The following is a 13,963-nucleotide window of genomic DNA, read 5'->3' on the forward strand; positions in this document are numbered from 1 at the left end:
TATTTTCTTAATGCCTTTGCTTAGAGCTTACTGAGACGAAATGAGAATCATATATTTGCCTAGAAAGGAATAGCCTTTCTAGGCTATTCCTCCATCCAACTAATCGCATATATTGGTGCCATACATACTTTGCAACACTTTGCATTGCCCTCTTTGATGAAATACTTAGCTAGATTATATTCTTTTTATCACTAATCGGTTTAAGAATACAATTGTCTTAACTAATGATGGGCCTCTAATTACCTAAGAATATGGATAAGTAATAATTAGGTGGGAGTTTCTGGTATTGGACGAACATGCAAAGGGAGAGTCAAATGAAACCCTCTAAATTAGGAACGTTTGTAAATAATTGTGGGACATGCAAACCGCCTCTCATCTCTATGGTTAAAAACGGCCTACTCACATAATGGCAATTAACTTCATAGGATTTTTGTTTGTTTGCTATGGTTTCGACCTTTATGAAATAATCCTTCATCTTTACAAAGGAAGGATTCAATTAAAGAAAGTAGAAAAAGTTTATGTTAGACAAAGTAAAAATCTGTTAGACAAGTTTCAGTGATACTGAAGCAGGATCGCATCTAATTTTTTTCTGGGGGAGGGGAGGATAAATAACTATTTTTGCTTGAGAGAGGCTTGATGATTTTTTTACCTGCATCTCAAGACCAATTTACGAATTGGGAAATATTTTCTTTCTTTTTTTAAATTGTCTGTATCAGCATTTTTACGGTCAATTTACTAGTCAGAGAATGTTTCTAGGGTTGGGCGAGGGCAACCTGGTACTTCCCTGCTCGCATGGATGCGCCCCTGTACTTCAAATTGAGCTTCTAAGGAACAGATCCCAGGGATTGGTTCAACCAATCTAGCCAATGAGGACATCAAGTGCTCACTCGACAAAAATAAGAGTATTCTCGACAACTGGAGGCAATTTGTTGTAAAGCCGTTTAAGAAAGCAGAACAGTGCGTGACTGCAACAATTGGCGAGGTATCACTACACTTCAAAGTACTCCGTAGCCAGGTATTACTGAACCATATCCAATCGAAAGTTGATGCCATACTAAGGTGCGGGTAACATGGTTTCCCGTCGAATACATCTTGCGCTGAGTTGATGTTCAGTTCCAAAGGTCTGGAAGAATCGAATGAATTGTAAACTGAGATTGTAATGTGCAAATTTGCACATTTATCGCTTCTAACTTAAGGCCATACTTTTGCGCTGGCTATTTTGCTGGAAATATGTTGAGTACCTTGAGAGTCGTCTAAAAGAAGACGATAGGCTTGAGAGAAAAAGAAAATACTATATACATTCCCTAAGCGGAAAGGATCTTCAATAAACTAAGGAGTGTTAGGGGAATGCAGTATGCTCCCCAAGACTCAAACTGAAATTCAGTAGTAGAATCATCTCCGAGTTCTATAGACCTGGGAGTGAGTAAGCAAGTCGGAAAGTGGATGCAGAGGGTTGAAAAAAGCTGTTTTTATGCGTCGCAAGGCAAAACATCTGCCCATAAAGATGGTTACCGATAGACCATCTTTCTTGTAACGCAGTGAGTTCCGGTGAGCTTAGGCATCAACAGACTGGGACAGAAATTTGGCGTTACTATTGTGACTCGACTCATATCCCAGTCAGATTGACCTCGTTCTCCTGAATCTTATTTCATCTCCATTTAGCCCTGCCCCTTTGGAATCATTCCAAACAATTCAAATCCCATTAACAGTATAACTAAAAACTGCGCTAAGAGCGAATCATCGGAAATGATCAGTTTAACTCGAATGAAATGGTCTATTCATTGGTCAATTCTGTTTCTGCCCAGGGAAGGTACAGAGGAATTTCTATCCAATTGATTTGCATAATCATGTATAAGAAAATGATCCATGATGAAAGTGAAGCCTCTTTTATAATTATCTAAAAAAAAAGTATGCCAAAAAAGATCTTTGTCAAAGAAGAGTAGAGCCATATCAAAACTAAATCTATAATCCTTCGAACTTAAAACAAAGCGATATTTGCATGAATGAGAGTATCTAAAACCGAAAACATACAGAAATTGAGATTAATAATCAGATTAAACTTATAAAAAAAAACGAAATTGCTACCTCCCTAAGTCCTACAGCCCGAGCATTTTATTTGCTTATTAATGAAAACAAAAAAAAGTATTTTAAACGCTTTCCAGTGCAATATTGAAAGATACAACTATTTTGTGTGTTCAATATCAACTTATTACATTCAGTAGCATTTTGTCTATTCCTACTATAAACAGAATCACTGACTGTCCTAAGGATTATGGCTGTAAGAGCATTAGCATTTATTACTAATTTAATGTACCCAATCTAGCAATTTTTCAAAATTCTATTCCAATTCACAGTTAAATCCACTATTAGCAGGATACTGCAAATGACCTGATTATAAACTTGTTGAGGTCATTCCCAGAAATATTTCATAGCCTGAAAATACATTTCTCATGAATTACTACATATCTCCTAAAAATTTACCCCCTCCCCCTGTTTGGGAAGGAACAGATTGTAACTATAGTTACTAACATATAAATATTTTGATTTCCTTTGGATTTTACGGATGTGCGATATCGGCATTTTTAACAGGGATTTTTCTAAAGCCAACCCAAAATTTCGTTTCTTATAATCTAAAATTTTGTTTTGGTCCAAACTTTCCCTCTTGGCTTGGAGCATCTAGCCTATCGCTTTTAAAATTCTTCAAATACCATTACTAAAAGGGGACAAACCCTCTCATTTATGCAACAATCTCCGTTAATTTTAAGTTTTTCTTATTTTCAGAAGAGAACAACTTAAGATTTTTTTCTGATCACTTTTCTTATAATGCTGGGAAATTCAGTTCTTCTGTATGTAAAACTCCCTCCTCCACAGAAAGCGCGACAAAATAAAGTTCCTATAACTTGAAATAACTCCTTCCCGAAAAGTTTTCACCAGAAATTTCATCCTCACTGAAAATTCCCCAAAATTTTTCTTGTTGATGATTCTGTCTAAAAAATTTTATTACACTTACATTCAAAAAACTTTAATTTCTTATCGTTTTCAAATGGTACCGAAAATCCATCCTCCGTGGAAAATTTTCCCTCCCAAAATGGAAAGTTGCTCCCACAAATAATTCCCCCAGAGAGAATTTATCCGTCAAAAAAGACCCCCGGGGAATAATCCTCCAGTAAATTCCGACCCTGTTGAAAACTCTCTTTGGAACATCTCACGTTAATTTCAGTCAGCAATGACAAAATAAGACAAAAAGATTTTCAAATAAGAATTTCAGCAAATCCCACCAGTGCAAAATTTCCCCTAGAAAGCTTACTGCTAGAAACTACTCTTTTTTCATAGAATATTGTCACCGCTGAGATGGAGAATTCCCTCAAGGAGAAAATTCCCTCTTTCCTTCAAAAAAAAAATGTTTGTACACTTCCAAATAACATATACGATTCGTAAGCAATGGAGAAATTTTATAAATTACAGCCCTTTCCCAACCCAAGGCGACCTGGGGGATCATGCTATCCCTAAAGACACAGCTATGGGACCTTTCACAGCCTTAGGACCTTTCAGTAAAATAAATATTTCAAAATTTTGATTTCAAAAATATTGCAAAAAACAGCATACATGTTAATCATTTGCTTACAGTTTATCGAATATGATCAATTTTTAGGAGATAGGAGGAAAGAAAAAGAAAATTGTTGCAACTTCAATTTCCTTGGCGAAACTACCGAAAGAAACTAAGCCTAAGGAGGGTTCAGAAAAATCCCCTCTCCTCCAATTGGATCATTGGCATTAATAATTAATTAATTAATTTTATTTTTCACCCACACGATACATCAAGCAAATATGGTAAGTAGTAAGAATAAATATAAAAAAAGCACAAAAAGAAAAACAATAAACACATATAGTCAACGAAAAAAACGGATAAGACGGTGGTGAGGGGATAGGCGCGCAGAAGCTGTACTAGAGAGTTTTCTGTGAAGAATCTCCAACTTCAAAGTTATATCAGGAACTGAGAATTTTTTTAACAAGAGTCCGGTTTTTTGTCCAAGGAGGAAGATACAGAAGAAATTTGAAATAATTTATCCGAATTCTTTTTAAATTAACATTATTAAGAAGCGGGAAAAGACCTGAAGCATAAAGGACAGAATGATCACAGAAAGTAGAATAAAGTTTAGCCAGCGCACGTCTATTATACTTCCCTCTATTTGCAACAATTTTTGCATAACTAATCTGAATCTTTTTACTTATATCAATATATCAATATTTTTACTTTATCGAATATGATCAATTTTTAGGAGATAGGAGGAAAGAAAAAAAAATTGTTGCAACTTCAATTTCCTTGGCGAAAATACCGAAAGAAACTAAGCCTAAGGAGGGTTCAGAAAAATCCCCTCTCCTCCAATTGGATCATTGGCATTAATAATTAATTAATTAATTTTATTTTTCACCCACACGATACATCAAGCAAATATGGTAAGTAGTAAGAATAAATATAAAAAAAGCACAAAAAGAAAAACAATAAACACATATAGTCAACGAAAAAAACGGATAAGACGGTGGTGAGGGGATAGGCGCGCAGAAGCTGTACTAGAGAGTTTTCTGTGAAGAATCTCCAACTTCAAAGTTATATCAGGAACTGAGAATTTTTTTAACAAGAGTCCGGTTTTTTGTCCAAGGAGGAAGATACAGAAGAAATTTGAAATAATTTATCCGAATTCTTTTTAAATTAACATTATTAAGAAGCGGGAAAAGACCTGAAGCATAAAGGACAGAATGATCACAGAAAGTAGAATAAAGTTTAGCCAGCGCACGTCTATTATACTTCCCTCTATTTGCAACAATTTTTGCATAACTAATCTGAATCTTTTTACTTATATCAATATATCAATATTTTTACTTTATCGAATATGATCAATTTTTAGGAGATAGGAGGAAAGAAAAAAAAATTGTTGCAACTTCAATTTCCTTGGCGAAAATACCGAAAGAAACTAAGCCTAAGGAGGGTTCAGAAAAATCCCCTCTCCTCCAATTGGATCATTGGCATTAATAATTAATTAATTAATTTTATTTTTCACCCACACGATACATCAAGCAAATATGGTAAGTAGTAAGAATAAATATAAAAAAAGCACAAAAAGAAAAACAATAAACACATATAGTCAACGAAAAAAACGGATAAGACGGTGGTGAGGGGATAGGCGCGCAGAAGCTGTACTAGAGAGTTTTCTGTGAAGAATCTCCAACTTCAAAGTTATATCAGGAACTGAGAATTTTTTTAACAAGAGTCCGGTTTTTTGTCCAAGGAGGAAGATACAGAAGAAATTTGAAATAATTTATCCGAATTCTTTTTAAATTAACATTATTAAGAAGCGGGAAAAGACCTGAAGCATAAAGGACAGAATGATCACAGAAAGTAGAATAAAGTTTAGCCAGCGCACGTCTATTATACTTCCCTCTATTTGCAACAATTTTTGCATAACTAATCTGAATCTTTTTACTTATATCACAAACAGTACGCTGACGTAAGCTCGAAAGATTATTAGTAATAGAGATACCAAGCCAACGAATACAATCAACAAGAGGGATAGTGAAGTTATTACAGTAAAGGGGAGTAGCATTAATACAGTTATGGGGAAGAAACTCACATTTATCTATATTAATTGAAAGGCCAATATCAGAGAAAGCATCAGAAACTATAGAGACCATATTGGAAAGACCCTTTTTGGAACGGCTAATCAGAAGCAAGTCGTCAGCATACGCAAGATAAGAAACATCCGCAAGATCAGAAAGATATGTACCTGAAATCTTAGCCAGCACACTAGAAATACAAATCTTAAAAAGCGTAGGGGACAGAACACCACCCTGCCTAACACCTCTTCGCATTCTTATAATAGTGTCTGGTGCAGATCCTAATTGAAGAAACGAATTTGAATACCAAAACCTAAGAAGCATTATAATAGAGAGATTGACCCCAGAATTATACAAAGAAAAAATGAGCTGACTATGGACCACACTATCAAACGCTTTCGAAAGATCCAAAGCACAAATATAAAGACCATTTCCCTTGGAAGAATTATCAGCCAAAAGAGAAGACAGAATCTTATGCGCATGCTGACAACCCACCCCACTCCGAAAACCAAATTGGTTCTCATCCTCAATAATATTTTTAGTCAAAAATGGTAGAAGGATATATTCAAAAACCTTACTAATATTACAAGATACAGTAATAGGTCGATAGCAAGAACAATCAATCGGTGACTTTCCCCTTTTTAAAATTGACGAAACAGTGCCACACAGAAAACTCTCAGGTACGTATGAAGTACATAGACACATTTGAAAAAGAAGCTGAAAGTGAGATATAAGGGGGGTGCATTCAATCGGCATATGCATCTTAGAAATACCATCCTTATCAATTGAATTAGATTTTAAACTTTTAACAGCATTAATTACGGAAGAAAAAGATATGGGCACTATATGGCGTTGCGAAAACGTTGTACTAAAGAGGGGGGTAAGAAGGCGAGTATAAACAGAATGCACTGAATAATTAATCACTGAAAAAATCGAAGAATAATGTTTATACCAAGCTGAAGTTGGAAGGCAGTTACTTGTCATAGTTTCATCATTTATCTTGTCAGAATCGATCACTTTTCGCTAATCCTCCCTACTTACAGGGAAATCCATACTGCGGTAACGCGCCGACCTAAGATAACGTTTATAATTGGTTTTAGTTTTACGTTTGATATCAGGGACACACCCAGAACTTGGCCGACCACACTCATTCCATATCTGGAGCCATAATTTTGCTTTATTTTTTATCGACTTTAAACAAGGGTCCATTGACCAGATAGGTTTTTGTGTTCTTTTACGAATTCGTTGTCGAGGTACGGCAGCTTCTTCTGCCCTTTTCATACACATCACAAATTGGTTATAATAATAGTCAATATCGGCTTTACCATTCGTAGATACCTGGCGATGAAGAAGATGATATGGAACACGTATGTTTGAAAGAAGGGTTTTCAAGGTAGAGATGTAGTGCGGTATATTGGCTTTGCTCCAATTATTTTTTTCAAACCACTTCGATTTTTCTCGCGAGCAACTGATTTCCGATAGATCAATATCCATTGTAAATGCCGCTGAAATTGGCATGTGGTCAGTATCTTGCTCGTTAACATGAACAGAAGCAGAAGAAGAGATAATACCAGGCGAGCAAATAATATGGTCAATATCACTTGTGCTTCCAGAATGATGAACATATGAAAAATTGTGGGATTTGGGCACAACGTGGTATGAAGGAAGACACTCAAAAAGCAGTTCCCTTCTCACAGAACATCGATTAATATCAGTGTTTAGGTCCCTAATTATTATATACTGTAGAGAGTTTAACAATACCTGATTCACAAGATTCTTAAGCAGACCACACGCCTTCCCGAATTTAGTTAAGGATCTGATCGAGTATCCTTCATATGGGAGATAAGAGTTTATAAATACAATACTGCCGACACGCACAGCCAAAAAAAATTCGTCGGAGTAGAAGAGTACTGGGGAGGGTAGATGAATATCCCGTTTAAAGACACAGGCTAGTCCACCGGAAGGGCGACCGCAAGTAGCTTTTGATGGACTCAGGAATGCAGTATGGTGCTGACTTCGACGCAAAAAATTCAAACTTGAAGCAGTGAGAAGATGCTCCTGGAAACATACCAAATCGTAGGAACCGTACAACTGATCAATAACAGAATCCTTATCTTTGGTGCCATTTATGTTGAACGAAACAACTGAGATTGATGCACTCATGGTTGAAAGGTGGATTTGCACTTTAGTCGATTCTTAATAACGGGGCAGGAAAAGCTATAGGAAGGGTGTTTTTGGCCGCAATTTGCACAATTGGGATCAGCAATGCATGGCTCGTCTTTTGTTGAAATGTGTGGCCCTCCACAACGAGCACATTTCGGGATGCTCCAAATATGGAAATAAAAGCTGGATTTTAGTCGCCTTAGTAGAGACATCTAAAAATCGCTAAAAGCTTTGGAACAATTACAACTGATTTTGAAAAAAAACTTTTAAGTTCGTCCCTGTGTTACCTATATAACAAGTACTAACTATAATTAGACTTGATAGGCCTAGGAGGCAAAAAATTTTCATTTTGATGTCCTCTTGATGCTCAAAGAATAAAGGAAATATATGACGCTCAAGAAGCAACTTTTTCTTGGTTCAGTATCAACTTATTATGTTCACGAGTATTTTGTCTATTCCTACTACAAACAGAATCACTGGGTCCTAGGGATTATGCCTGTAAGAGCATTTAAATTTATTACCAATTTAATATATCCAATCTAGCAATGTTTCAAAATTTTATCCCAATTTACAGTTAAACCCACAATTAATGTATTAATATTTGTTCATTTATTTTTTCCCAGAGGGACTTCACGTGAAAGGGGTGGTCGAAAAAGCTTTTGAGGGGACTCAGTCAAAAGAAGTCGAAAATTCCAGTTCCCTTTTCTAAGATTTATCCTGCTTTTGAACGAGTTGCTACTGAATCAGTTGTTAATGACTACCAGTGTCTAAAAGAAATCATTATTCTAGTTTAACGGGCCCCTTGTGTTCCAGCAGTAAAACAATCCTGTTCAAAACATCCTTAATGAATCAAAGTCATCGTTAAAAAAGTGTTATACTTCTTTTTTCATTGTATTTGGTACTTTTATGAATAGATGGAAAATAGCATGTATATTACGAGGAAGGTGGCTGAATACGGCTATTTAGATAAGCGAGGCTGTTGGGTAACATTTCTTAGGTTTAAATGAAGAAAAAATTACTAACATGATTTTACTCCCAAATAATGGTAAATTTGATGCTCCAGTCTGTGTGTAAATATCTAACCAGCTACGTTAAAAAGTTTTTTGCTTGAATAGAGGGAAAACTTACCATGCATTATAGATGCCAAGTGCTCTGGGCATAGGGTTTAATATAACGTTTGATCAAAATGTAAAAGCATTGAAGATGTGTCAGAAGCTGCTTAGACGAGCAAGACTAGAACATTTCACCAATTTCTTGCATAATCCACTTTAATCCGAGGATTTTTAGCGGAGGAGGAGTAGCCCACCAAATTATTGCAAGCTCTTCCAGTTTTTAATTTGTTTACAACCACCGTTTTCTGGTGGTTGTAAACAATTTGTTTTCTCCGTCAACGCGACGGAGGATTTCAGCTCTTCACAGATCTGAAAAGTTCTAGTATTTTCCTAGTAATTCATATATTTTTGGCGTTATTATTGTGACTCGACTCATATCCCACTCAGATTGATCCCGTTCCCCTGAATCTTATATCAACACCACTTAGCCCAGCCCTTTGAAATCGTTCCAAACAATTCGACCCCCACGGACTCGAGATTAACTAACAATACAACTGGAAACTGTACTCAGCGCAAATCATTGGAAGTGATCAATTTACTCGAATGGAATGGTCTTTATTGATTGGTCAACTCTGTTTCTGCCCAGGGCAGGTACGGAGGAATTGTTAGCTAATAGATTTGCATGATAATGTAAGAAAAAACGATATATGATGTAAGTGAAACTTCTTTAAAGTAGGGGGCTTTAAAAGCCCCCCTCCCCCAAAAGATCTTTTTCGAAGAGAAGTAGAGCCATATCAAAACCCAAAATTAACACACAAGTCGTATAATCCTTCAAAACTAAAATAAAACAAAAATTTGCATGAATGAGAGTAAATCAAACCGAAAACGAACAGAAATTAAAATGATCCATTAGGTCAAACTTAAAACAAACAGAAATTACCACAAACAAAAAGCAGGACTATCTCTTAAGCCCTCTACAGCCCGAGTTGCATTTGCGCTTTAGTGAAAAACAAAAAAGTATTTTAAACCCTTACCATTATGATATTGAAAAATAAAGAGATGAGATTTTCAATGATGATAATATCAATTTATTTTTATTTGACACTCGCAATGTACAATAAATCCGTTGCATTCAAGCAATGTTAATTACCAGGTTAATACTTTTTTATTGTCAGTTGCATTTCGTCTCCTGTAAATCCTTATACAAAATATGTTCCCCCGAAAATCTTAAAAGTTTCATTCGTTTATCAAACAATGCGTGGTAGCAAAGTTTAAGTAAGGAGTGACTCGGCTCAATGGTGACCAAAATTCTAAAAAACAGAATTTTGACGACATTAGATACATCAATAAACGAAATATATAAGAATCAAAAGCTTTACTCATCAAAAGCTGCAAGCCTGAAATTTTTTTTCCTGATTTCCGAAAAAGGGAAAAACATCCCCCAAAAGTCAAGGAATCCTTTTGAAAATTGCCCTATCACATTCAGCGCATCAGAAAACTCTACTTTAAGGTTCAAGCTCCCATTGGCAAAAAAAAATTAAATTCGTTGTTGTTTCTTCCAGGGGTGATCATATCGGACCAATGGTCCGAGAAGATTCGGAGAGGGCGTAAGAGCTGAAATTAAAAGTTCAAGTGGCCTTTTCCGAAAAATTTATATATATTATTAGAGTTGCTTTGTCCTTTTTGCCCCAAAGTGGTCCAATCAAAATTCTTGGGTAGCCAGTTTGTTCAGCATAATTAAAAGGCCCAATAACTATGCCTTTCGAGATGACATGAACCCCCACAACCACTGTAGGAAGGCTGCAATTTACGACATTTGTCCATTGTTTACATATTAATTGTCATTGGAAAACATACATTTATCGAGGGGGGGGGGTGTGGATTTTCTACAGGGGTATTTTTCATTGAAAGATTTCTGGGGTGAACTTTCTAGATGAAATTTTAAACCGGTGGCGGGAAATTTTCCAGAACACAATTCGTTTTGTCTTACTTTCTCACTTACATGAGCGACTTTGCATATGGAGATACTCCGAGGGAAATTTGCAGCAGAGTTGGAGGAGTCATCTGTGGGATTTTCAAAGGAGTAATTCTTCATAGGGGAATTATCACTGGGGGGAAACTTTCCAATAGAATAGGGGATTTACAGGGAAGTTCCCAAATAGGAAAATTCAGCCATGACTTGAAGGTAGATCATAAGTTAACCAAAAAGTCTTTTTAAATGAAAGTATGTTAAGAAGTCTTTTTCAGGCAGAATCGTTCGCCAGAAATTTTCGAGCGAATTTCCAGCGATGATGGAATTTTTCATAGGATCAACTTTCCTTAGAAGAATTTTAACAGAGCAGGTGAATTTCTGGGATTATTGAAAAACAATCAAGAGCTAATTTTTTAAAGCAAGTTTTTCTACTAAAATTAAGGATGAACATAAAAACCAAACGAAATTATTTCCTATATGAGGGGTACTGTCCCTCCCCAAAGCCTGCTTTTTACGCTAAAGTAAAGTCTTCTGTCCTAAGTAAAATATTCTGTCCTAACTCTTTGAGAATGACTCTTGAAACGCAAGGGCCGTTCAATTATAATCATAATCTTTTTTTAGTAGACTTTATGTTTAATTATAATCAGGACCTTTTAAGTACTAAAAGACTAACGTAAAGACGGATGTTGAGGAGTTTTAGTTCCCCCATACGAAAGGAATACCGTCTCTTCGTTTTAAGCTTTAATATTGTTCCCTACTTTCAGCAGAAAAAAAACGTTCTTTTTTATTTAATGGCAACATCAAAGATCCTTTCAAGTTTACGGTATCACAATAAAAAGTAGAAACTGGGATGAAAGCGAGAAGCAAATTCTTACCTGGTAGTTCTAGTAGGCGCTGGTTAAGGGCTAAAGCCCGACCCGGATATAAGTCTTCTCCATAGTTTGCCTTTAACAGAAATATATCCTCGGGACCAGGGGCGTTAATTCACAACATTTTAGAGGGGGGGGGGATATTTCCTTTTTTTGCTTTATAGGGGGAATTTTTTCTTTTTTCTGTATAATATGCAGTTTTATTAAAATGTAAAAGAATGGAAGATGTGTCAGAAACTTTGTTTAGACGAGTAAGATCAGAATATTTCTCCAATTTCTTGGATAATCAACTTTAAAGTAAAGGGCTATTTATATCTGAGGGAGTTCAGCGGAGTAACCCACCGAATTATTGCAGGCTCTTCGAGTTTAAAAAAAACAACTTTTTTTAAACGTAATTTACGTATACCTTGAAATCTTAGACAAATATCTATTTATATGTGGCTAACAGTTAATTAATTAATTAACGAAAGCATTTTAAAAATATACTTTAAATACATTTTAAAAAAGAAATTAAAATAAAGTTAGATGGATGATGACATCCGACATGATGGACGACTTTGTAATCTTCAGAGAACTCTTTCAACCTCCAATTGAATTTCAAACTCCCCATTGATAAAAAAATGTGGAAGTCACGGATGTGTGTTTATATTTTTATTTATTTTTGAAAAAAATAAATTTCAGCTGGAGAGCAGAGGTCTAGAGGGGGAGGGCAAACGGATCTAGAGGGCGGGGGAGCAAACCCGGGTTTGGGAGGGACAGTTGCCCCCCTACCCCATAGTAAATCACACCCCTGGGGGAGGTGTACCAACCCCCCCCCCCTTAACTGGCGTCCCTGTTCGGATTTAAGAATCTATAGATGTCTTTCCTATAATTTGTCAGTTCTAGCATTTATTTAGAAGGATTATCTCACCCTCCAAACGTTTTGGTACATACTTACCAATCCTAACCTCTTTATAGTAAACCAATCAGTAATTGAACATATCGTTTCTTTCAAGCAATTAAAGTGAATGTTGCTAAATGAATATTGTTTTTTTTTGTAGTCGATGGGTCCCTTTGGTTAAGAGACTTCGAGATGTGTTTCAAGCCGGTTGTACACAGGCTCTTGGCAAGATAAATATCTCTTGGAAAACCTATATTAGATAGGTATTTTATTGTCGAACAAGCGTTGAATTAGCTATTGAAAGTTACAAAATATAAATTTGGGCTAAATGAAATCGATCTCCACTGGATTGACTTGAATGAAGAAGTCAAGCGGAACGAGGGTTGTCTAACATTATCACCTTTTCACAACTTATACGTCGGTCAACATGAACTGAGAAATACACTGTCCTCCACATGAAATTGTATTGACGAAGTATGAAATTTTATTAATTAAAATTTCCACTTTCCATTACCGGGCGTGCATCTCGAGCGCCCTGTGTGCCGCATATTCCCGCCATACCTGGCACCCGCCACCTAGTGTACATGATTGCTGAAGGTGGGAAAACCCTATCCAGACATATCTAGAACATTCATGACGTTGTTTTCGGTATCTTCGTACAAAATAGGCATGAGCGCGGATTTTGTTAAAAAAAAAACACCGAATGAGATTTGGCAAATTCTAGCAGACAATACTAAAATAATTACAAAGGTTCTCGGGTAACGAATATATGCCCAACCCATGCTGTTAATTTAATATTATGTTTAATGCATCTACCTTCAAAATACTATCTTGCATTTGGACCTGTCCAAGCTTATATATTTATCTTTCAACCCTGAAAAAAAAAAAAAAAAATCTATACCAAATTTGTATCGTAATCAATACGAATTTCCGCGCGTCAAGCTTTTCACACTTTCAGCCTTTGTTACACTCGATTTCTGGAATTTATAATTTGTTTCCTTGAAAATCGTGGTTTGCTTGAAACTGATGTTTCCTTTAATATGCCATTAATTTTTAAACACAGCGGAAAATTGCACTTGCATAAGCATTGTTATTATTATTCCTCTGCCTTTAAGACGATCTTAAGACTTTTTTTTTTACAAATTTATTGACTTTTCGGACCAGAAAGAACTATGATGATAACAATGAAATAAAACAACGACGTATTAATGATTTAATTAAATAAATTCACTAATACCGGGATTCTAACTTGCTAGCTGCTGGACTAAACAATAACAATAAACGCAATGTTTAGAAAGACGAAATAGATCGATAACTTGGTTGCAGTAATTCATAAGACCTTCAGTGACAGGGTACACGCAGCACCAGAACAAAAAAAAAGTCACGTAACACCTTTGAATTACCAGGGCCAAAA

Source organism: Artemia franciscana, chromosome 1 (assembly GCF_032884065.1).
Source record: "Artemia franciscana chromosome 1, ASM3288406v1, whole genome shotgun sequence".
Classification (NCBI taxonomy): domain Eukaryota; kingdom Metazoa; phylum Arthropoda; class Branchiopoda; order Anostraca; family Artemiidae; genus Artemia; species Artemia franciscana.